This window comes from Pipistrellus kuhlii, unplaced genomic scaffold (assembly GCF_014108245.1).
Source record: "Pipistrellus kuhlii isolate mPipKuh1 unplaced genomic scaffold, mPipKuh1.p scaffold_m20_p_24, whole genome shotgun sequence".
Lineage (NCBI taxonomy): Eukaryota > Metazoa > Chordata > Mammalia > Chiroptera > Vespertilionidae > Pipistrellus > Pipistrellus kuhlii.
In genome coordinates this window covers 3,852,129-3,877,676 of record NW_023425523.1, presented here as the reverse complement: position 1 = coordinate 3,877,676, position 25,548 = coordinate 3,852,129, and the positions used below count along the sequence as shown (strand labels likewise).

At 41.4% G+C, this 25,548-nt stretch overlaps 1 long non-coding RNA gene across 1 annotated transcript in view; it reads right to left on the bottom strand.

Moving 5' to 3' along the window:
- Positions 1-402: 402 nt before the first annotated feature.
- Positions 403-25,548, bottom strand: part of LOC118727508 — a 28,849-nt gene continuing 3,703 nt past the window's right edge. The window contains exons 3-4 of the long non-coding RNA XR_006742569.1: positions 11,410-11,413; positions 403-414 (exon numbers count right to left, since the gene is read on the bottom strand). This is a non-coding gene — a long non-coding RNA (uncharacterized LOC118727508). The remainder of the gene's footprint in view (positions 415-11,409; positions 11,414-25,548) is intronic.

Genomic DNA, 25,548 nt, shown 5'->3' with positions numbered 1-25,548 from the left:
TCAGGTCATTGTTTTACCTCCTCAAAGGCAGGGACCGTATCTTTCCTATCTTTGCACCCTCAGCAACAAGCACACGTGCTTGGCAGGTAGCACGAGCGCCACTCAGGTGTGTTGAATAAACGTGTGAAAGGTGCTAGCTGCGTGTGCGTAGTATGTTTTTATTTAAAATATGGTAAATATTGTCTCTGCTCTTGAAATCACTGCACCAGCAGGCAAAGTACATGAGGCATGGCAGGCCGTGGCAGATGCAGTTCTACTCTTGGATGACAGGTTTCTAAGAGTCTGAGGTCTAAAAATACATTTTGCAAACGTTTATTAGATGGAAGCCTCTTTTTATTGATCTGCTTCCCAATCTGAATGGTTCTCGAAGGCCTTGCTGGGCAGGTCCTGGCATTCCTAAGCACATGACGCTCTCTAGGATTCTGAGCTAGCGCTGAGTGGTGAAAGGACCCTGCGTGTGGGAAGCATTTGGGAGGAAAAGAAATATAGCCAGTCTGTTCTCTTCAAAAGTTTGGACCTCATGTTAGAAAATCTCATGGCTTTTTTTTTTTTTTTTTTTTTTTAACTTAAGGTCAGTGTATTAAGATCAATGCTGAAAGTTATAAGGAAAATATTCCCCTGAAAATTATTTTTTCTTGGGGAAAAAAAAAAAGAAAAGAAGGAAAACCAATACCCCCTCCACAGAGGCACAGATGCTGTGGTAGCCACGCCTCTCCGGCTGAGGGGCTAGTCCCTGATGGGTGAGGTCACCGTCTCGGTCCTCGTCATCCTCTGGCTCCGACTCATCCATTTCCCGGAATATAGACGCATCTACCTCCACATTCTTCCAGCCTCTGCCAAGAACTGGAAGCCATGGGTCAAGATTATGATCTGTTTCAAATAGCTGTTTCCCACGTAAGTTGTTTTGGGTTTTTTTCCTGCTTGCTCTTCTTCTCTCATTCATTTCCTTTTCGTTTCCAAGAAAGAGTTCTGCGTTGAACTTGGCCTCCCCACTCAAGAAACTCTCAGCTGTGACAGGAGTGCTGTGAAGTGATTGCTTTTTGGCTGCCGCCTGATTTGCTCTGTGCTTCTCCCAGGGATACAGACATGCTCACTGGGGGTTAGGATGCTGCTCTCGGTTCCACAAAAGTGTACAACTCAATGCAGTGGCTCTAACAGACACCAGGCCGATCCTGACAATTAAAACACAGGATCTAACGAAACTGGTTTGGCTCAGTGGATAGAGCATTGTCTGCAGACTTAAAGGTCCCAGGTTCAATTCTGGTCAAGTACACTGGTCATGTACATTGGTTGCGGGCACATCCCTGTTGAGGGGTGTGCAGGAGGCAGCTGGTCAGTGTTTCTCTCTCATCGATGTTTCTGGCTCTCTATCCCTCTCCCTTCCTCTCTGTGTAAAATCAATAAAAATATATTTTAAAAAACAAACAAACAAAAAAACACAGAATCTGTAAGGAGGCCCAGTTAGTAACGCGAATAATAATGATAATAATAATAATAATAAATACATGACAAGGCCGCCTAGGAGTAAAAAACAGAAACAGCAGGATCTCAGCCGAGAGGAGAAATCAGATACCCTCGCTTCCCCTCTCCCTTCCGCATGCCCCATCCTTGGAAAGTCCCCTGGCCTCCGCTTGTCTGATTGCTTCCTCTTCTCCTGCTCTTTCCCACAGGGACCGTGAGCCACTGGCCCCACTGCTCTCTGACGGTGCCCTCTCTTCCCTCCCAGCTTAGATGCCAAGGTCCAAGGCTGGAACCACTCCCCTCCCCCTCTCACTGACCTCATCAGCAAACCCCAGCCCTGGCCAAATCCAGCTCTCCTCCCCCATCCCCAGCCCCCAGCAGTGGCATGCGGCTGGAGAAAAACCGCACAACCTTGCTGAGTGATCTCACTTTAAGGAGAGGACCCTTAACTCAGGAGGGCACTCAGCACTGTCCAGACTGCTATGCTTTTCCAGTAACTCTTCAATGGCGTTCTCCCTCACCTTCTCCCGTCTCCTCAAACAGCCAACAGCCCCTCCTGACTCACAGCTTTATTACCTAGAGTGAAAGAAAGCACACAGCCCAGACCTAACCCAGTGAGACCCTGGCACGTACAGTACCAACTGGGAAAGGGTGCACTGTGTGTGTGTGTGTGTGTGTGTGTGTGTGTGTGTGTGTGTGATTGCTAAAAGCACCCCTCCCCCCTTACCTGGAGCCGTTAGAAAAGGTACCCCACCCCTTCCTCCGGGTGGACGTGGCCTTACTGTCTGCCTGGCACAGCAGGGGCTGGGTTCCGGGTCCCACCTGCCCTCCTTCTGCTCCACGGCAGCCCGAGCACGCCAACCAATGCACTACCTGACCTACCACCCACAGACTTCGCCTTCTCTCCAAACATAGTGTGTGGACACACTGTCCTTCCTCCTAGCCTCGGCCGATCCCTACACTGCTCTGTTAGGGCCCATTGCTTCTCCCCCACACCGGACAATCTCTCCTGTTGTCTCTTATCTTTTGCCCCAATTACTCTACCCCCCCCTCCCCCCCAAGAGAATCCTTCAGCTTACCAGCGGGAGAAAACGCCTCCCATTTTATTTATTTATTTATTTATCTGTCTATTTATTTATTTTTATTAAGGTATCTGTGTACATATCTTACCAATTCTCCCCCATCCCCATACATGCCCTCCCTCCCCAGAGTTTTGCGTCCATTGGTTATGCTTATATGCATGCATACAAGTCCTTCGGTTGATCTCTTATCTCCCCCATATCTCCCTACCCTTCCCGCCGTAATTTGACGGTCTGTTTGTTGCTTTACTGTCTCTGTATACGTCTCCCATTTTAAATACCCTCCCTTGGTCCCAAGTAATCCTCAGGCTGCTAGCTCTTTACAGCAAAGCTCTTCAGGAGCTCTTTAGACTGGCTGTAAACACTTTCTCTTCTTCACCTCCCAGTGGCTGTTAACACACCCTAATCAGACTTTCTCCCTGATGACCCTTCCGAAACTGCTTTGGTCAAGGACATCAGCCGCCTACGAAGGGCCAAAGCCTGCCGTCAGACTCTCAGATCTCATCTCGTTAGTGTCATCAGTGTGATAAGCCTGATCCCTCCTACCTCCTGAAAACAATTCTTATCTTCCAACATTCCAGCCTCTTCTTTCTACTTCATCTCCAAGTGCTGGAGTTCCTGTTAGCCCTCTCCCTCTGCGAAGCTCCCTCCCTGAGTGATTTTCCGTAAGCCTAAGGCTTAAAAAGCATCTATGGATCGCAAGTTTGTATCTTCACACTCATATATCCAGTTGTTTACTCACCATGCCCGCTGGGACGGAGAACAAGTCCCTTATGTGACATGCACAACACAATTCCTACTCCCACCGCCCCATATTTTCTCTTTGAGTCCTCCGAAACTCATTCAATGGCACCACCATTTACCCCTCCTCCAGGCCCTGAATCTAAGAATCATCCATGATCTTTTCATTCCTTCTCACACTCTGTCAAATCCATTTCAGCTCGAAATGTGTCTGAATAGCCCTCTTCTCATCCCTTCTCTGCCCCAACTTATCCCAATCTCCTGCCACCTCCTTACTGGTCTCCCTTAGGACAGCCATGCTTCTCTGTTGTGTATGATACACACATTCGCAAGAGAAACTTTATATATATATATATAGATGTTTTATAGAGAGAGGGAGAGAGAGAAACCTTCTGCAGGTCTCTTGTGAGGAATGGAGCCCACAATCAGCATGTGCCCTGGCCAGCAACTTTTTAGTGCAAGGAAGGATGCTACAACCAACTGAGCCACACCGGTCAGGGCTTCAAGACGCTGTCATTGCTCTGCTCACCCTCCCATGGCTTTCTGCTGCTCTTATGACTGCCTAGAAGGCTTCCTGGGATCTGGCACTTCCCCACCTCTCAGCCTACAGCTTGCTCTCTGGCCGGCTGACTCCTCAGCCATGCTGACCTTTGCTGTCCCTGCAACGTGCCAGGCATATTCCCACCTGAACTCACGGTGATTTTCTTTCAGCTTGGAAAGGCTCCCCGCCCCTCTCCCTTATTTATTTGCTAGGCTTATTCCTGCCTATCCTATCTATCCTTCGTGCTTATGCCCAGAGCTCTCCCTGGCCTGGCAATACCAGGTCAGCGGTAAAGTCACCCCCTTCCTGACTTTATTTCTTTCACACCACTTATCAACACCTGACATTTCTGTTCCCTTGTTTGTTGTCTGTCTCCTCTCTCCTAGTTCAGTAGAAGGCAAGCTTCAAAAGCTAGCCCATGTATGGCTTGACTGCCTAGAACAGTGCCCTGCATCACTTAGGTGTTCAATTAGTACTAGTCCAACGACTGCATTTCCTCCATGGTCCTACTCCTCCTGACTCTTTAAACCCTTCCTCGGTTCAGTTCCGGGCATCCGCAACCCCAAGTTGTCCCATCCTCCGCTAAGCCCCGACAGCCCACACCTCCCCCAGCCGTCCTTTGCTCTCCCCGCCCCTTCCTGCGCGGCTCCTTTAAGCGGAGTCCGGAAAGCGACGGGGGAGGGCGGGGCCAAAGCCTCGGCGACGCGGACTCGGAGGGGCGGGGCGTGAGCAGGGGGCGGGGCTGCGTGCTGCGTGCGTGCGCGTTCTGGAGGCGCCGCCGCCGCCGCCGCCGCCGCCGCTCTCGAGGCCGCCGCCGCCGCCGCCGCCGTCGCCGCCGCCGCGCAGAGCCAGAGCCGGAGCCACGGCCGAGAGGAGGGAGGAGGAGGAGGAGGAGGCGGAGGAGGCGCTGGACTGGGGGGGTGAGTGAGGGGCGGGGAGCCGGGGCCACCCGGGAGGGAGCGGGGGGCGCGGGGCGGCCGGGCCGGGGCTGAGGCGACTCCTGTCGCCGGTCCGTCCCCCGGCTCCCCCTTCCTCCTCCGCGCTCCTCGGTGTCCGGGGCGGCGGCCCGGGGGCCTGGCCGGCGGGAGGGGCCGGGGCTCGCGGAGGCCGGGCCGCCGCCGCCGGGGCCGGGCCGGGCCGGGGCCGGGGCCGGAGCCAACCACGCCCGCCCGCCCGCCCGCGGACGGAGCCGGTCGGCTGTGGCTGGGCCTGCGGGAGACGGACGGGAGGGGCCGGGCCGGGTGTGGGAGAGAAAGAGGACATTGTGTCCCCCACCCTGCAACTCCCGGAGGTGTCATGGCACTAGCCCGCTTCCCCCGCCGTCTCCCGGACCGAGCCCGCGCCCCTCGCCGCCGGGGCCAGGGAGGAGATCGGACGTCGCCTCTCCTTCCCTCTTGCCAGTCAGTCCCAGACCAGGGTCAGCTTTTCCCTCTGGGGGGCACGCGGACAGGGCGGCGGGGAGCGAATTCTCTGTCTCCCCCACCCCCCGCGCTAGGCGGTGCGGGAGCCGGGAGCGTGGCCCTGGTCCCGGGCCCCCGGGCCCCCCGCTCCCTTTACCCCCCAGCGCACCGGGCTGACATCCCCATCCCATCCGCCTCCGGCCCTTCCCGCCCTCTTTCCCGGTGCCTTCCGAGGCGTGCCCGCCGCGTGCCCGCCTGTTCGGGGTTGCTTTCCTGGGGGTCTGCCTCTGCTTCCCTGAATTTTGTCAGGGACGAGGTCCGTCGGATGCTTGTCTCCTTCCAGCGGGGGCTGGGAGGGGTGTCCTTTTTGCCCCCTCCACGCAGGAAGTTAAGGGACAGTGTCTTAAGCTGAATTGTGTAATTTACTGCTATGGGGGAAAGATCCGAGGGAAGACACTTGTGCCTAAAAAAAAGGGGGGGGGGGTCTTCTCCGAGGGCCAAGAGCCAGAGTTTAGGGGGGCCTTCGGGCTTCTTGGAAGTCAAATGCCTTGAGCAGTGAGGTATTTTTTTGGGGGGGAGGATGGTTTTGTCATTGCTTGGAAGGGAGGAGGGCATACGAAGTGAAAGAGGAAAGAGTTAAGAGGGCAGGAGGTTAACGGGCCACGTCCTTACAGGTGGCCACGGCTTTCTGCTTCCTGGGTGTGGGAGGAGGATTCGTTCTGGTTTTGAATCACAGAGTCCAGTGTCAGCTCTCCGTGCCCCCGTGGGGCTCCCACCTTCCTCAGCAGCGCGCGGAAAGGCAGCCTCGGAGGGGATGCTGCTGGAAACAGGATTTGGAAACTTTCTTTTGGTTTCCTGTCAGCGTGTGGGGGTGGGCATGCGTCTGTGTAGTTTTTCTTTCCTTTTTGATGCAGTTGATAATCTGCCATAGTTTGACATAAAATTTTTTTTTTTAAAAGCAGCACTCGATCTGGTCCCGAGCTCTTTTATGATTGTTTTGAAATTATATTTTGCGTTGGTTGAAGTTCTTTTTAAAAAAAATTTTTATTCTGGTGTTTCAGTGGATCTTGTTTCTTCTGTATTTTGAATTACGTACTGCAAACTATGATTAGATGGACGTTTCTGAGAATCATGCGGTGGTGGCAGATGGTAGGCACTCGGCATTTCTTGAATGAATTGAGTGATCACAAACATGTGCTTAGTACTATGTATCTTCTATTCTCTTGACAGGTAGCTTACATTTGAATATTGCATTTCACTTCCAAGATATGAAATAGTCATTCCTGACCTTTTCTAGGCCACTGAGACCTTTGAGAATATAATGAAATATATAGACACTGTAGAAAAATAGTAACAGGCATTCATGCAGAAAATTTTGCATTCAGCTTTAAGGACCTTCTAAAGCCAACCAACAGCAACTTGTCTCAAAAGTTTATTATGATGGAATTGAGTATTATTCAGCTCCATCTTAAAGTTACTCAAAAGCCTTTATTTTCTGTGTGCCCTCAGGAATGACAGCCTTTACACTTACAGATTAAACTTTGTGTCTTTGAGAATGAGACTTGAGTGATTGTTACTGCGGTTTTATGGGGCAAAGTTCTCATTTTAATAACTGTTACCAGGTCAGTAACAGTTACTGATGACTTCCAAGGAAATAAGATTGCTGCGGTCAGAAGCTCAAAATCATAAACGTGGTGGACTTATGATTTTTATTGCATAAACTTCTGAGCAATATGAACAGCACTTGAGAATGTTCACAAATCAAATGATTCAGTTTTCCTGTTTTATTCCGAGCTTGTTTATATGCATGGTATTTCATGTAGTTAATAATTATTGTATCAGCATTCAATGTTAAGTCAACGAGTGCTTTTTGAAGGTCCGTTGGAATAAAACAAAATCCTTACTGTCATAGAGTGTATATTCTAATCAGAAAAGATGGGCCATAACCGCATACATTAAGAGTATGTAATTTAAAAAACACACACATATTTTATTGATTTTTTTACAGAGAGGAAGGGAGAGGGATAGAGAGCTAGAAAAATCAATCAGCTGCCTCCTGCATACCCCCTACTGGGGATGTGCCCGCAACCAATGTACATGCCCTTAACCGGAATCAAACCTAGGACCTTTCAGTCCGCAGACTGACGCTCTATCCACTGAGCCAAACCGGCGTATGTCAGGTTTTAAGAGCTGTGCAGAAGAGCACAGAAGGGTGAGGTTTGGAGAAACAGTGCTGCGGAAGGATAGGCAGGGAAGCCATGAGACCAGCTCCGAAACCTGAAGGAAGTGAGGATGTGTGCTTTTGGGGAAGAAGGTTACAAGCAGAGAGAACTGCAAGTGCAAAGACCCCTCAGTGTACTTTGCCTTTTTTAGAAAAACTAGGAGGCCAGTAAGCAGGAGGGAAAGTGAGAGTTGAACTTGAGGTTAGAGAACTAGCTGGGGCTCCACCATAGGCCTTATAGGCTGGTCAAGAGTTTTCTTTCTTTTTTTTTTTTTTTTTAAATCAATCTTTATTGTTCATATTCTTACAAAGGTTCCTCATTTCTTCCCCCCTCCACCAGGTTCCCACCCCACCTTCCGCCCCCTCCCCATCCCCCATTGTCTTCATTTATAGGTGCAGTTTATGTTCAGTCTCTTCCTCCCTCCCTTTCCCCGATAATAAATCCCTTTTCAGATAGTAAATCAGTTACTTAGCATTTTCTCATATCAATAATACCACTACATACCCAATGATACATTTCACACAAAAGACATTTCCAAAAGTTTACTCTGAATGAGATTGGGGGTTTGGAGTTGAAGAGAGACCTGTTCTGATTAAGTTTGTGAGACTCATTCTGGCTGTGGTGTGGAAACCAGCTTGGCTGGGATGGGGAGAGTAGAAGCAGGAAGACAGATCAGGAGGTTAATCTTCATTTTAAATCTTTTTCAGCGGTTGCAAATTAGTCCATCTCTCTGCTGTTGTGTATACAGGTAGTTTCCTTTTCCCCTATTAAAATAACAATAAAACAAACACTTGTGTATGCAGCTTTTTCTTTTGAAATATTTCCTAGCAATTGATTTCCAGAAGGACTACAGAATCAAAGTATGTGAATATACTTGAGTTCTTGGTGTTGTACCTGTGAATTCCTTCAAAGAATAGGTTACAATGATAGCCACATTTGTTGATTTTAAGTTTCATGGCAATGTCACCTTCATTGAGTATTATTATTATTTAATATTTTAAAGACAATTATAGATTGTTAGGTTTAATTTTCCAATAGCTCACTTAGAGTTCATATATTATTAGCTAATGATTGGGGATAGAGAGATGAATTAGACAGGGTCTCTGCCCTCAGGGAACTTTACATTCTGTCTTAATTTTTAATCTGATAGTTAAATAACTTCACATCCTGCCAGTGTTCACTCAGGCTCACGAACTTTGTTCTGTCCCCTTTACACAGTCTGTGTGACTGGTTAAGAGGACAGTTGATGACCTTTTATATACGATTGGCATTCCAAGCAAACATTTGATTTTTCAGTGATAATTTTTTTTTCTTACAAAGGGATTTTTTAGTGGTATCTGCAGTTTACTTGATTTCTGTTCTGTGTGTCTTTAGAATTTTACAACTGTGACAGCCTGTTTTGTTCTTTGCAATAAATTATGCAACTAGTACTTAGTTGAGGACTCTCACAGTTGAATTTTTAAATTGTAATTCTTTATAGTTATTCAAAACACAGAAACTATTGTTTCTATTAAATAAGGTCAGCATAACAGCTTTGAAATTTTATTTAGTTTTTAAAGGAGGGTGTTACCGGACTGTTTTGATAGCAATCATACCACAGTGAGGGCATTGCTCAGCATTTCTAGTTCTAAAATGTAGATGGCTTGATTTGGCATGACCTGGGAATTCCAAGCCCCTAGCACTGTGACTTACATGCTAGGGACCCAGCAAATGTCTATTCTGCCTCAGATAACTCTCTAACCTCCCAGTTAAAAAATTTTCATCTTAGAAGCTCAATAAAAATATATCATATAAAGCATTTATATATTAATGGGGTGTTGAGTTTAAAATTATGAACACAGCCCAGCTGGTGTGGCTCAGTTGTGTCAATCTATGCACCAGGAGTTCATATATTACTAGCTAATGGTTGGGGATAGAGAGTTGAATTAGACAGGCACACACCCGGATTGCAGGCTCGATTCCCAGTGTTGGCCATGCAGGAGACAGCCAGTCAGTGATGTTTCTCTCCTGTTTCTATCTCTCTCACCCTCTTCTACTGAGATAAATGAAGCATCCATTTCCCCCTCTTTTTTGTGCATGAAATTTGGGGTGGATTGTATGTGCTTTTTCACTCTGTTCACAGAGATAATACTGGCCCATTTACATATGAGTTTTTGTAATGGTGGTTATGGGTTTGCACTGAATGATTCACGTGCTCTGTCCAATCCCCTTTACACAGTTTTGAGGTGACTAGTTAAGAGGGCAGTTTGTTTCCAAGTTAAATGATCCAGATGAATTCTGAAGCTATAAGCTTAGCTCATCATGATACTCTAATCAACAAAGAAGTTCAGTAGAGAACTATGCCATGCTCTCATTTCTGCTTGAAAATAGGCCTTTTGAGGTAGAAGGTACATGCATGTACCAATAAAAAAAGGAAATTGTATGTGATGAGTAAGATGAAGTTGTAGCAAGAAATAGTGTACTTTCATAAGTACTCCAAGAGAAACACTATATAAATAAATTTTGTATTTTTATTTTTAAATTAAAATAGAATCATGTTCATTTTATTTTTTATTGTTTAAAGTACAATATTACATATGCCTCCTTTTTCCTGATTGATTTCCCCCTATCCATTCCCACCCCCAACCTCCCCAGTGTCCATGTTCATTGGTTAAGCTAAGATGATGCATACAAGTCCTTTGGTTGACCTCTAACCACCCCTTGTCTCTGGATAATATTATGCTTTGTCTTATTTATGTGTTTGTTTGTTTATTTATTGAATGGTTTACTGTTCCTAGAGAGAGGGAAGAAGAGGGAGGGAGGGAGGGAGAGAGAGAGAGAAACATTGACGTGAGAGCACACCATTGATTGGGCTGCCTTCTGCATACCCCCTCCCAGGGATCGGGAATTGAACTGGCTGGCATCCTCCTGGCGCAGGGGACGACATCCAACCAACTGAGCCATTCCAGCCAGGCCATTTCCTTTTTCTTTTACGTTCTCACCCAACGACATTTTCGTTGTATTTTAGAGAGAGGGAAAGTGAGGGAGAAGTATGTACCCTGACTGTGAATGGAACCCAAGACCTTTTGGTGTATGGTATGACGCTCCTACCAGCTGAGCCACACTGGCCCAGCATATATTAATTTTCTAAGTAAACTACCATACTTTCAATGATCTCTTAGCTACTCAACAGCTATTTCTGTGGTCTTACGTTTTTAACAGCTTTTTAGTGTTAGAGCAAAACAGTTTCCAATTTGTTTAAAACATAGTGAAATAAAATTTATTTGCTTTTTATTGCCTATTTTGCTTTCCTCCAAGACACTTATTTTTCAAATTGCCTATATGTCACATTGTGGGAAGACACCCCCCCCCCCCCCTCATTTTCCGCTAGCAAATTTAATTTTGTTTAATGTGATTATATTTTTGTGGGGTTTTTTTTCCAGTCCAGCTTAATATTTTCTCTACACTGATTAAAATTATCCTGTGACTGAAGTTAACCATCTACTAGAACAGAAATGTGCATATAGACAAATGCATCACTGGGCATTTTGTGAATGTTGTTAGGTTGCCAGCTTTATTTTCAAGTTTCTCCCCCCTTCAGACTTAAATGTGATGTACTTATAAGGCAACAACAGTATGGTTAGTTAATTTATAAAATGAGAATAATTTTTCTGATTTTTCTATTTTGCATGTTTTGAGTTAGGATTAACTGGATGTTTATTATCCTATATAATAGAAGCCTAATATGCTAAGTGTCCGGTTGGCTGTTCAACCAATAAAAGCGTAATATGCTAATGATATGCTAAGGCCGCTCAACCGCTATGCCATGCACTAACCCCCAAGGGGGCAGATGCTCCAACCAGTAGGTTAGCTTGCTGCTGGGGTCCTGTCGCTCTAGACCACATGTGTCAAACACAAGGCCCGCGGGCCAAATCCGTCCCGCCAGGCCTTGCAATGTGGCCCGCACCGCACTGTCATCACTGCACTCCGCTGCGTTTCCATCACAATGACAGTTTATGACTGTTCAGTAAACAATTCGGCCCGCGATTTAGGCTGGATTTTAGATTTTGGCCCCTTCTCTGATTGAGTTCGACACCCCTACTCTAGACTGAGTGAGAAGGGCTGGACATGCCCTGGAGCCCTCCAGAGGTCCCTCCCCAACTGGCCAACCTCCTGCGTCCCTTCCTGGCCTGGCCTACGCCCTCTCGAAATCCGGGACCTCTCGGGGGATGCTGGAGAGCTGGTTTCGGCCCAATCCCTCAGGCCAGGCCAAGGGACTCCACTGCACCAGGCCTCTAGTGTTCATAAAAAGATACTCCTTGAAGTTACAATTTGAGCATTGTTTTTTATTGGGAAGAAATGGCATTTTACTAAAATGACAAACATGAGAAAGCTCATAGCATGTAGTAAAACCTATGAAAGACTAAATTATTTCAGGTACATGGGTGAGTTAGTCACATGATTCAGAACAAAAAATAACTACTTAGTGTTTAGAGCAATGGCTCTGGAGTTAGGCAAGCTAGGTTCAAATCCTTGCTTTGCCACTTACTAAATCATATTTGAGGCAACTTACTGTGTATGTAACTTAAGGTAACTTGCTAAATATATATGATTTGATATTTATGAAGTTTGGCTTTCTCATCTTTAAAAGGGGAATAATAACTACTTCAAAGGATTGTTGAGAGGATTAGAAATATTGTGTAAGACTGGCATGTAGTAGGCATTTAATAAAAACTAGCTATTGTTTTTTTGTTTGTTCTTTTAAAATATATATTTTATTGATTTTTTACAGAGAGGAAGAGAGAGGGATAGAGAGTTAGAAACATTGATGAGAGAGAATAATCGATCAGCTGCCTCTTGCACACCCCCTACTGGGGGGGGATGTGCCCGCAACCAAGGTACATGCCCTTGACTGGATTCGAACCTGGGACCTTTCAGTTTGCAGGCCAACGCTCTATCCACTGAGCCAAACCGGTTTCGACAGAACTAGCTATTGTTAAATTTGTTTTTGTGTGTTTTGTTTTGCCAGTTTGGTGGGTGGGGCAAGAGATGTCATTTGTGTGGTCTTGCCTACATGGCAGTGCAAAATGGCCTTGAGCAATGGCAGCCAGAGGGTAGTAGACATTCTTTTTATTTGTATTTTTTGCTTATTGATATCTATCTATTTATTTATTTATTTGTTTATTTATTTATTTTGAGGGAGAGAGAGAGAAACATCGATTTGTTCCACTCATTTATGCATTCGTTGGTTGATTCTTGTATGTGCCCTGATGGGATGGAACCCACAACCTTGACCCACTGGGACCATGCACTGACCAACTGAGCTACCCAGCCAGGGTGGTGGTAGACTTCTTTCTGGTAGGAATGGCATGAGCCAAGACAGAAAGTTCAGGAGAAGTTGGAGAACAGGAGATTCATTTGACAGAAGCCTAAGCCTATATAATTAGATAATTAGTAAATGTGGCCTTGAGGCCGTAAAGATTGATTGGGGCTAGGCTTTAGAACTCATTGAATGCTAGATTGAGAAGTATAGACTTTATTCAGGAGTGCAAGAAGTTTTGATAGGAGGAAAATAACATCTTTTGGAAGTTGAATGAATTGAGGAAGAAAGAGACTGGACACCAGGAGGCTGGTAATAATAATACAGGTGAGGCAGGATCTGAGAGTTTAAAGGAAACGAGGGAAGGTTTTGAGGGGAGTTGCTAGGAGTCACTGTTTTGAAAATCTGGCTCTTCAAGTGTACCCAGTTTGGAATTGAAATTCAAAAGAGAATTTGAGTCTAACTTACAGGCTCCATGGAGGTCGGCAACCTCTGAGAGAAGATAGGACTCAGTACACTTGGTTGTTGCTACCTATTTTAAAAATTGAAAGGTAAAAATTCCTGTTATTTCATTAGTGAAAAGCATGTTTAAGCTCTTGCTTTGACAAATTTGTAACTTTAGAAGTTTTATTTATTTAGCAATTTGAGTTCTTAGTGAACAGGGAGCCCTCACATTTAGACATTGGTACTTCTGGAGGTATCTTAAAATATGTCAGTGTGCAGCGCAGTTCTTCCGTGTGTGGTCGTTCAGCATTTGTGAATGTGACTGGACTTTAGAAACGTCAGTTGTGTGAGCAGAAATGATGAAAAGTAAAGTACAGACTTCTACTTTGGTAAGCAACCTAGAGTGGAGGGCAGTGAAAGATGAAGCAAGGAAAAATAGGATATTGAGTGTATGGTCTTTAGAAAAAATACTACTTTTAGTACTTCTCTCCCTTCCCCTTAATTTATCAATTATAAACAAATTAGTTTGTTCATGTCATTCTTAGTCATTCTGGTACCTGGCTCTAGCTCTGTTAATTGTACTTTCCACTTGGCTGAATAATACACAAGCAAATTAGCCTGAAGTTTGATATTAATATTTCTTTTTGACTCATAAGTAAACTCACTGCTGCTCTGAATTATCTGCTCACTGTCTGTCTTTAACATTACGAGTTGAGAAAAGAAGCAACCCCCAATTTGTAAACATCACATATTGGTTAGTGATACTTTCATGATGTTTGCTTAAAGTATTACATATATTAGTATATATCTCTCCTTTTCCCCCCATTGACCTTCCCCCAGCTCCCCTACGTCCTGTCACATGCCCTCATCCCATCCCCCCCCCCGTCTTGTGTCCATTGGTGTGCATGTTTGCATATTTTAAAGCACTGAGTTGTTACACCTTTCTAAATGTTTTTTTTTTTAGTTTTCAAATATTTTCTAAGCTCAGAAATTAAGTCCTTATTAATTTTTATTCAAATCTCTTTCATTTAAAAGTGAATTTGAAAATATTTTTAAATACGGACATGCACCATTTCTGTAGAAATGGACCACACCTACAATGATAGTGCCATCAAATTGTAATGGGACTGAAAAATTCCTCTGCTCAGTGACAGTCATATCCCAGTGCATTCATCACTCATGTGTTTGTGGTGATGCTGGTATAAACAAGCCTGCTGTACATACAGTTATTTACAGGACAGAATACTTGATCATGATGACCTGTTGCTGGTTTATGTATTTACTGTACTATTAATTGTTATTTTAGAGTGTACTCTTCCTACTTGTAAAAATGTTTGCTGTAAAGGCATGCCAGGTTACACTGGCAGTAGCTTCTTGTATCACTTGCTCACTTTCTTGATTGCATCATTCTGCCTTGCATTTGATTTAATCTTATGTTATTTTAAAATTTTGTGTAGCAAACATGCACTTTATAAAAAAAAAAAAAAAAGGTTTACAGTTACATGCAATAATGTCCTCGGCCTTCACAGTCACTCACCACTCACTGACTGACTCACCCAGAGCAACTTCAAGTCCTGCACGTTCTATTCATAAGTGCCCTATATAAGCGCACCATTTTTCATCTTTTATATCGTATATTCACTCTCTCCCTTCTGTGTTTAGATATACAAATATTTACCATTGTGTTACAGTTAACTACTGTACAGATGTGTAGCCTTCGAGCCTATGTGGGTAGGAGGCTGTGCCATCTAGGTTTTATAAGTGCACCTTATGTGCACTTTGCGATGTTTGCACAATGACAAAATCTCCTAATGGCCCATTTCTCAGCACCTGTCCCCATCATAAAGCAGCACTTGACTGTAATAAGCAAATATAGCACATAATATTGGGCATAGTCTGTGTTACTTTTTATAAAGACTGTGTTTTCCTAATGAAACTTCAGAAGCCCAGATTTGGTTAACTGAGTGATACTTCATTTACTAAAGGGACCCCAGATAGTCAAAACAGTCATTTAATGTCTCAAACTATAACATCCTAGTCGAGTCTATTTGAATTGGTTCGAAGATATTTCTGTTTGTCAACAGAAAGCAGAACTACAGTCATTCCCTTAGGGCTGATTATCCTTACCCTTCCCTCGTCCCCCCCAGCCAAGCTGAGAGTAGGAGCTGCCCTGGTTTGGGCCATTTTGGCACTGTCACTGTGCTGGCATTTGTGGCCTTCCCAGTATGTATGTCTTAAATTCTTAGAAGTAAGAAGTCTGCTTCCATTTTGGCAGGAAAAATAAGTTATGAATAAGACTGAGTGGCTTATGATATACTATTATAAGAAAATTCACAATTTTATATGTTAATTATACTTCAGTAAAGCTGAAATAAAAAAAAATTTATGTGAGGTGACATGTGAAGTGTGTGAAACAAGAGTAGACTTTCTATTGTAGTACCAAAAATTGAAATAAAAGAGCATAAAGCACACTAGGGCCTTTTTTTTCTTTTTCTTTTTTTTTATAATATATTTATTGACTTTTCACAGAGAGGAAGAGAGAGGGACAGAGAGTTAGAAACTTCGATGAGAGAGAATCATCGATCAGCTGCCTCTTGCACACCCCCCACTGGGGATGTGCCCGCAACCAAGGTACATCTTTGAAGGCGGGGCAGCAATTAGCATATTCCCTCCTTATTGACTGCGCCTGTCGACATCTTTGTGACAGTGTGAGGATCAATTAGCATATTCCCTCTTTATTAGATAGGATATTGCTGACAGCAAACTACCCAAAGCAGGCACATCTATTTTATGCTTTTTATACAAAAGCACAAAAAATATTTGTATTTTGCTTGCATCACAAACATGAATAAATACGAATTAATGTTCATTTCAAATATGAATGAATGAATATGAATTTTAGTGAATAAATGAGTCAGTAGGTGAATGATAGAAGACAGCCTTTAACTCAATAATTTTTTCTTCAGTGCAGCACAACATTTTTCTTTCAGATGAGTCTAGAAAATTTTTCTCTGTACAAAACTCCCTCTTCTCTCAGGTGGTTTAAATTACTTAAACCACACAGTACAAAGAGGGAAATCAAGACCAGAGACATGGAAAGCATCACTTCCACTTAGATTTTAACTAAGTAGTATGTAATGTTATCAGTCTGTAATGCTATATCTGCGTTAGACCCTTCTAGTCACATTCAGGATGTTATCTTTTTGTTCTGTTTGTATCTCTTAAATTTTTAAAACTTAAAAATTTATTGTGTTGTCTGAAATGAGATGATATAAGAGTAGTCGAAATAATTATGCAGCCAACATTAGTTGACCATCCAATCTCTATTTCAATTGTGGGGGGGCATGTGTTTCTGTTTTCTGTTAGTACAACCATATGTGGTTTGTTCAGAAATATGAACTGATAATTTAATAGGGTTAAAAATACATAATGTGATTAGTATTATTTTCAACTGATGCTAAGACCTGGACAGACTAGTAATGTGAATCTCTAAACTGCATATTTATACAGTTTCTAATTCTTCAATGATTCATATCATAATAAATTTAAGATTAGAATTCTTTTAAATGGATACCATGGATGAAAGTAGATGCAGATAATCGAGAGATTGAAAGAAACTATTTTAGTGGAAGGTTGCAAAAGGAAGGTTTTATGGGATTTGCAGGTGGAAGTTGCTATGCTAGACTGTGGGAAATAAATTTATTTATTTTAAAAATATATTTTATTGATTTTTTACAGAGAGGAAGAGAGAGGGATAGAGAATTAGAAACATTGATGAGAGAAACATCGATCAGCTGCCTCCTGCAAACCCCCTACTGGGGATGTGCCTGCAACCAAGGTGCATGCCCTTGACTGGAATGGAACCTGGGACCTTTTAGTCTGCAGACCGATGCTCTATCCACTGAGCCACACCAGTTTCGGCAATAAATTTATTTTTACAAAAAGAAATGAAATTGGTTAAGTGTGAAAGCTATGAGGAGATAAATTTACGTTGAGTGGTTAGAAAGAATTCTGTAGGTTAATACGGTGGCTAATAGGGACCTTCAGAGACGATTTGATGACACTCATGAAGTAGGGATCTGTCATGTTGGTTTGAATAGAAAGTACAATAAACTTAGAATGAAGAGGGCTGTTTTTGTAAAGATGTATTTTCGGATTTGTTTATAGATGTTCTGAGACTAAGGCTATAATATGACACGTTTATAAAACATAACTTTATATGATATTTTGGTTCTTGATATTCTCAAATTGCTCTTTGTGTTTGTGTGTCTGTTTTGTTAGATTTCTGTATGATGACATTTAGACTGCTCTTTTGTTGTATCCCTCTGCTCTCCATTCTAATCATACAGGGCAGGGCAAAAGTAGGTTTACAGTTGATCATATAGAAAATAATAAGAATAAACTTTTTTTCACATACAGCTATAAACCTATTTTTGCCCCTCCCTGTATAATCAGCTTAGTAATGACATACATAACCTCCTTATATGAGATTTTCATGCTTCAGAAGGATCTGCATATAAACTACCAGTATCAATGTGGTGGAACTTTTATAAATGTAATTATTTAAGAATATCATATTAGCCTGGTTGGTGTGGCTTGGTGGTTGAATGTTCACTTAGCAACCAGGAGATCCCAGTTCAATTCCCAGTCAAGGCACATGCCCAAGTCCCAGGATTGATCCCCATTAGGGGTGTGTAGGAGGCTCTCCCTCTCCCTCTCCTTCCTCTCTGAAATTTAAAAAACAAAAACAAAAACAAAACCAGATTCACTTACCAACCATAGGCTGTATGATTCGTAGTATAATTGCAGTAAGTTTGAAAATTGAATCTTATGTCTCAAACCCATATTTAGTTGTTTGCTTAGATTTCCAGTATTAAGTTATTTTGATGGTATTTCTTTACATCTATATTATAAGGCTGGAACTTAAGTAACTCAAAATTGGTCAAATAGTATACTGTTTGAAAAAGGTTCCTAAGCCTTTTGAATATTGAATAGCACACTTTGGACAAACTCCATTGTAAAACATCCCTTTGAATTTTAAATAAATGTTTAGTAACTTCTTATATTCAAATGTCATTTTATTTTTTACATTGGTATATGACAGCATTATACAATAATTCAAGGATCAACCAAAATCTGAGTTGAAACCTTGCGCTGGAAGGTTTCAGATGATGTAGTTATTCTATTGTTCCCATTATACTTTAGACTTGGGCTTCTGTCATACAGAACAAGTCTGAGATTGTGACACACTCAGAGCATCTGCTTGCTGTGTATGTAAGCAATGGGCCTTTGACACTGGAAATAAAGAATCATCACTTGTAGTGTTCTTGGTTGATTCTGCTTAGGCTCAGTGTGCTGGGATCAGCTTGTGTCTACAGTGAACTGTCACCGTTTTGATCTTTTGCAACCATAACACTTCCATAGCCATGTGTTTAATGTCATCTGTGTGTTGACGTGCTGAAGATGGACTTGTGAAATTTTTTAGTGGTGCAAAGAAAATGCCTACTTAATTAGCAAAATTTTTTAATGATTTTTAAAAACATTCAAATACTTGTAAAAGAGAGTGGATTCTTTAGATGAAGAACCCGTCATCATGTTTCCATCTTGTGGTTAATTTTCACAGTATAACTATTTTTTGGTCCAAAGTGCTTTGTAGAAAATCAGTCATGTAATTGCATTTTTCTGCACTTTCTTTAAAAAAATTTCTCTATTGTTATGGGAGAAAAAGCTGATTTACTGCAATTATACTACGAATCATACAGATCCAGTATGATTGCAGTTCTTATTTTTACAAAATGTTTATTCATATGTAGAATATAAGCTGAAAGGATCAAAGTTATCTTGAATTGGGATTACAGGTGATTTATTTTTCTCCTTAAACTTTTTTTCTGAACTTTATACATTATTCATATATCTTATAATTAGAAAATGAAAGGTCTAAAATGAATTTATTATAGAATATGAAATTAAATTTAGTAAAACTTTTAAGATGAAGATTCTTAGGAGATAAAGGCTTTACAAATGAATTAAGAAACAGTGTATTCCTGAGATGAATTATGTAATGATAAAATCTGTACTTAAAAACAAGCAAAATTAGGTTGCCATTTTCTGGGTGTAGGGAATGAGATTGGGAAAAGTATTTTACTATTGACAGGAAGACAGACTTTTGTTTGATTCTTCTAACTCAGGTTTGCCTCAGTTACATTAATTTATATATTGTTTTATGGATAATTATTTAATTATAGGATATACCAGGTCTCACTTTGAATATTTGGTCATAAGAATGTATTTGTGGTCAGCAGGCAAAACACTCCATGGAAGTTTGCATATAGTACCTGTCAGTTGTTACCTCATCTCTATTTCTCCCTGTTTTTGTTTGTTTGTTTGTTTGTTTTTTCATCTGTAAAATGGAAAAAGAACAGTACCCTTTTTTTAATACATGTTTGAGGACTAAATAAGTATGCCTAGCACACAAAAAGTACTCAGATATTATTATTGTTATTACAACCAACAAGTTGGCATTGATGTCTGTAAGACATTGGGAGTAGAAGATTGCTAGGGACTGGAGCAATAATTTATGCTTTACAAACCCATTCACTGTTTTGACTAACCCTGTGTATTCTCCTTTTGTTAAGTGGGACTGTTAGCTATGCACTCAGTTGGTTTCATGACTTACGTGTACAATAAATCTTGGCATTTGTGGTTTAATGTTTTAGACTCAGTGTTTAACATGGGAGATTTGTAGTTTGGTGTAGGGACAATTTTGCATAATTCAAGATTGCCATGCCAAATAAGATGTGAACTAGACATTGAGCATCCCAGTTAGTACCCAATAGTGACTTTGGTTCCCTGACTTGTTTAATTTTTATCATGGGATTAAAACCTACGTTTCTGTGTGAATAATGGTGTCTTGAGAAAGCCATTTTTCAATGCTGGTTTTTGCAGATTGAAGTGAGCTTAGTGGCATAATTTATGAATATTGCTTATTTCTTGTATATTTTTCACATTACCCAGTACAAATAAGAATAATAGGGTGTGTTTGATTGGTTTGTGAAGAAATTTAAATCTTCAAGTTCCTTAAAGAAAGGAGAGGAGTTTAGCAAGGATTCCTAGATTTCTGGGCACTTGGGTTATTTTATATTTCTCACGTTAATATATAATTTAAAAAATCTCTTACACCAAATTAAAACCCATGTGTCAGGACTTCATGAAATTTTTACATGGAGTGACATAATGTGCTTTCTTGGATAAAAAACACTACCTCCATCCATACAAATACTGATTTTATGAAGTCTCCGGTAGGGCCAGGAATCTGTAGTTGGCTTCTCCAGGTGACCCCAGTGATCTGATGAAGTGGTTTCCGACTAATCTGTTATCATCACTTGCTCCCACCCCCAGCCTTTTTAGGTATTTTTTCCTTAACTGTCCCCTTTATGAAATTTTCATACCACAGTGATACTGTATATTCCTTTATTGTATTTTAAACTGTGTTTTTTTACACTAAAAGAGTTAAGGGACTTTTGTGTTTTCACCCACTTGGGGGCAATATTGCTCCTGTAGAGAATGTATACAAATAAGCAAAAAGAAAAATCACTCCCAGCTTTTTAACGTTTTCGTATACATCATTCCCAGTGATTTTTCAATGCATATATTTTTTATTTTTAAAAAATATTTTTTGCTCTCTTGTAGAAAATATATTGTCAATTTTTCATGAAAAAAATAGATTTTAATAGTGTAGTATCATTTTTTATTATAAAAGCTGTGCTTTGCATGTGAATATCACTATATTTGAATTTTAATACTTTGGATATGTATAACTTAGAAAATGAAAGTCCCTTTCCCCAAGGACCTCCACTTTTAATGTGAATATTTGTTAAAAAAATAATAAATTGACCTTTATTGCAGTTTGCTTTTTTGCCTAAAGTATTTTGGTCATCTTTTCATATCACTATATATAATTCTACCTTATTATTTTTACCAGTATTCTGCTCTATGATGTATAGTTATTTATTCATTCTTCTAGTGAAAGACCTTTGTTTCCTAGGCTTTTTGTTTTGGGCATACATTTTGTTTGCTTGTGTTTTTCTGTACCATAAATTTCCATTTGTGGCAGAATTACTGTGTTAATTGGAAGCAACCAAAACCGGTTTGGCTCAGTGGATAGAGCGTCAGCCTGCGGACTGAAAGGTTCAGGGTTCGATTCAGGTCAAGGGCGTGTACCTTGGTTGCAGGCACATCCCCAGTAGGGGGTGTGCAAGAGGCAGCTGATCGATGATTCTCTCTCATTGATGTTTCTAACTCTATCCCTCTCTCTTCCTCTCTGTGAAAAATCAATAATATATATATATATGTGTGTGTATATATATATATATATTTTTTTTAAAGAAAGAATTGGAAGCACTTTATATACTTGAGGCTTTCTTTAGGCTTTTTCTTCATTTCTTTTTTTGACTATTATATCTGGATATAGGAAATGTTACATTAAGAGAGCAGATGTGCCTGTATTTTTTTTTTTTTTCTTTCAGATTACAAGTTACAGTTTTAAGTTTGGCTAGTTTGTGTGTGTGTGTGTGTGTGTGTGTGTGTGTGTTTCCTTTTTTTTTTTTTTTTTAAGACAAGTACATGTATTTTAACTAGATTGGAGTAATAACAGATTTTTGAGGATTTTCATGTTTGGGCTTGAGACCTTTTATTGCCTGGCAGTGATTCAGAACTCTAAAAGCACCTGACTTTTAAAGTGAACAAGTAAGCTCTTGAGCTGGGAGCTTTCTGGGAATATCTGGCACCACACATTTCTGTCAGAGATGCCTTTTAATGTTGGGTTTATTGATTGAAGATCTTAGGCATATATTCTCTCTGCTACCTAACTTTTATTCCTTTTGGAAGGAGATATATCATCTCTTTTTGCATTTCTGGTAATGTCCTTATTTTAGATATCTTATATGTTCCTGCCAATTTTTACAGAGTTCCTTTTACATATTGTCTTCAGAATTATTTAGGCATTTCTCTGAGGCTTACAGTATCGTAAAGCTCCAAAAATATCAGAATAGATACTGTATTAATTAGCACTTCTGTGAATCAGCACCTGATTTTTACAGACTCTCAATCTGATTGAGAGTTTGCAGGATTCAAGCAGATTTCTTTAAGGAAAACCATTAAACATTGAAAAAGATTATGCTTTATCAAAATAGTGGTACTTTTTTGCACGGTATGTTTTAAAAAATGGGCATCTCACTTGTGATTTTTGTCTTTTGAGGCTTGCCAGGTTGGAGATTTTATTCGTTGGTGCAGATTTTAACTTGACCATATTGTGAAGATACATAAAACCGGTTTCTTTACTCAGGATGACAGCAGCAAGCATGACAGCCCCACTTGGGCACTAGCTCCTTATGGCTTTAAACCTTTGGTCAAGCGTGTGTGATTGTTTAGATACTGCCTTACCACCCCCTTGCCTACTTCTTGGTTTTCTGAAGCCCAAAGCCATATCAGAAATTTCAAATGAATTTAAATGAATAGTCCACAGAAGGAGGATATTTGATTTTAACTAAATGTTATGTGAATTTATTATCCTATCTAATAAAAGCTAATATGCAAAATAACCGTCACTCTGTCACAAATATTATGGTCCCCATAACCACAAGATGGTAGCGCCCAGTCCCCTCAGCCCCGGCGGAGTCCCCCAGTCCTGGGGGGGCGGCTCAGGTGGGAGCAACCACTGAGAGAGGGCAGCATGAGCGGCCTGGCGGAGTGCTTGCTGCCTCGTTGTGGAGGGCCTCGGGGGCACGGGGGCCGCACGGCTCCTTCCCGCTGGCTCCCCCGGAAGCAGTGGGCAGCCTACTGCACTCAATATCGCGCCATGGGCTATAGTGGATTATAAAAATTAAGAGTGTGTGATAGGTATTGGTGTTTGTAAATGTTTCCATTTTACTATTTCTCATTTTTTTAAATACTTTCTCCTCACACAAAGTATTGTGATAAATTAGTACCCAGTAAGACTTTCAGTACAGGCACCTGGTGGAAAAGGTTCTTTAGTAGGTTGGTTTGTAGCACACATTTCCATTGCACATAGAAGTGGCGGATTTTATGTTTTGTGTCTCAACAAAAAGCAAACAGCTTTTCAGGAAAGCATCAAGTAATTTTTACTAGCTCATTATTTAGTAATTTTCCTATTCAAAGTATAATTAAAGTAATCCTTAAACCTCATTTTAGGTTCACTTCTAAAATAAATTCGTTATTTTTAAACAAGTAATACATTATAAAGAAATACAGATCCAGTAAGAAATACAAATAAGAAAATATAACAGTTATCAGATTGCTCTGTGTCCTTATAGGAATTTCCTACCTAAGAATACATGCATATATAGAAATATTTAGTTTTGTTTTCATGCCTGCTTTTTTTTTCCTTTAAGTTTTCAGATATAGAGGTGACACACGAAGACTAGAAGTGTTCTTTACTAGCATGCTGGGACACTGAATAGAAAGCTCCATTTTCACAGACAAGTTTTGTCAAGTTCCTCCATCACCTGTTTTTTTAACCACCATTTTTCTCCTTGAATGGAGAAAAGCGGTGGGTCTCAATCTGGGCTGAGCTCTACAAAAGAATTAATGGAGAAGATTTGAGAAACATCCATATCCTGGCTCCACAGTTCAGAGATTTTATTAATTGATGATGGTGGGAAGAGAACATGCTTTATCTTAGCGTGCATCTCGAAGCTTGCCTGAGCTTCTGAGTTCCAGGATGGTTTGAGGAAAGGCAATGATTGAATCCAAGGAGGTTGGATTCCTCGGCTTTCTGCCTTCAAGAAAGAAGGTAGGCATAGGTCTTTGTAATCCTTCAAGTTCTCTAAGGAGTGCATGCCACAGACGTCATTTATTCCAGTGTTGGTTCATCTATAGAGTGCCATCCTTCATTCTAAGGGGAATCAACATCATTAATGCAAGACAGACTCAATAGACAAGATGAGTGATAAAGCAGTGCGGCGTTGTGGTTAACCACACAGATGCTGGAGCCAAACTGCCAGGGTGGTAGTCCTGGTTCTGTAATTTATGTGGAGCTCGGGCAAGTCTGTGTTAGCCTCTCTGCTTCATTCCATAAAATGGGCTGGTAGTCTCCACCTAATCGGTATGTTGCGAAGATTAAAAATATTAATATATGTACAATGGTCAAAGCAGTATTTTGTACATGGTAAGTACTTAATAAATAATACAGATTTTCTACCCTCTTTTCTAACATATCCCACCCTTTTAATGCTTTTTCCAATGAACTAAAGCAGGGGTCAGCAAACACTTCTGGAAGAGCCAGATTATAAATACTGTAGGTCTTTAGGGTCCTACAGTCTCTGTTGCAGTACTCAATTCTGCTGATAAAGGGCAAAAGCAGCCAGAGACCACGTATGTAAACAAATGAGCATGGCTATGTCCACTGAAATTTGAATTTCACATAATTTTTATGTCATGAAGTACTGTTTTTCTTTTGATTTAAAAAAAACAAACAACAGCATGTAAGAATATAAAAACCATTCTTTTTTTACAGGCCACACAAAAATAGTGACTCAGACTTAGTCTGCTGGTCATAGTTTACTGATCCCTGAGGTAGAGGAAAGGAACCTGCACAACAATTGTAGGCACCTTTCTTAAGCACGCCTTCATTTCCACATTCCCCCACACTTTGGAGGAGTCTAGAACAGTAGGCCAACCTTTCGGACTTAACGGACCACCAGTCGGCGACATGCACACACACACACACACACACACGCACACTGCATATACATACACATTTTGTGTGTGTGTGTGTGAGAGAGAGAGAGAGAGAGAAAGAGAGAGAGAGACTTAGTTTAAGGAACTGGAATATGTGATTATAGGGGCTTCCAAGTCCAAAATCAGTAGGGCAGACCAGCTGGGAACTCTGGCTGGTCTTGGGGACATAATCTTCAGTGAATCCTCATTATTTCCCGTTAGGTCTTTCAGCTGATTGGATGAGGCCTCCTCAACATTATTGATATCTCCTAATGTCACCTGATTGCAGATGTTACCACATAGGTGTCATTTACATAATACTTTCACAGCAACCAGATTAGTGTGTGTTAGAATATCTGGGTACTATAACCTAGCCAAGTCAACATATACAGCTAACCATCATATAGTTTAATAGATATTTTTCTAATAAATGGATGAACAAATGGTTAAAATGGTTGAGCAGAAATGAACTTGCAAGCTTCAGGAAATCCGAGAACCTGGGGAGTTTGCAGGGGGAGGGACCTAGGTAGCGGGAACAAACAGTGTACCACGGTCAGAATGAATCAGCTTTAACGATTTCCATCTTCACATCGTTCTGCTCAAGATTCCGTTTAGGAAATTACAC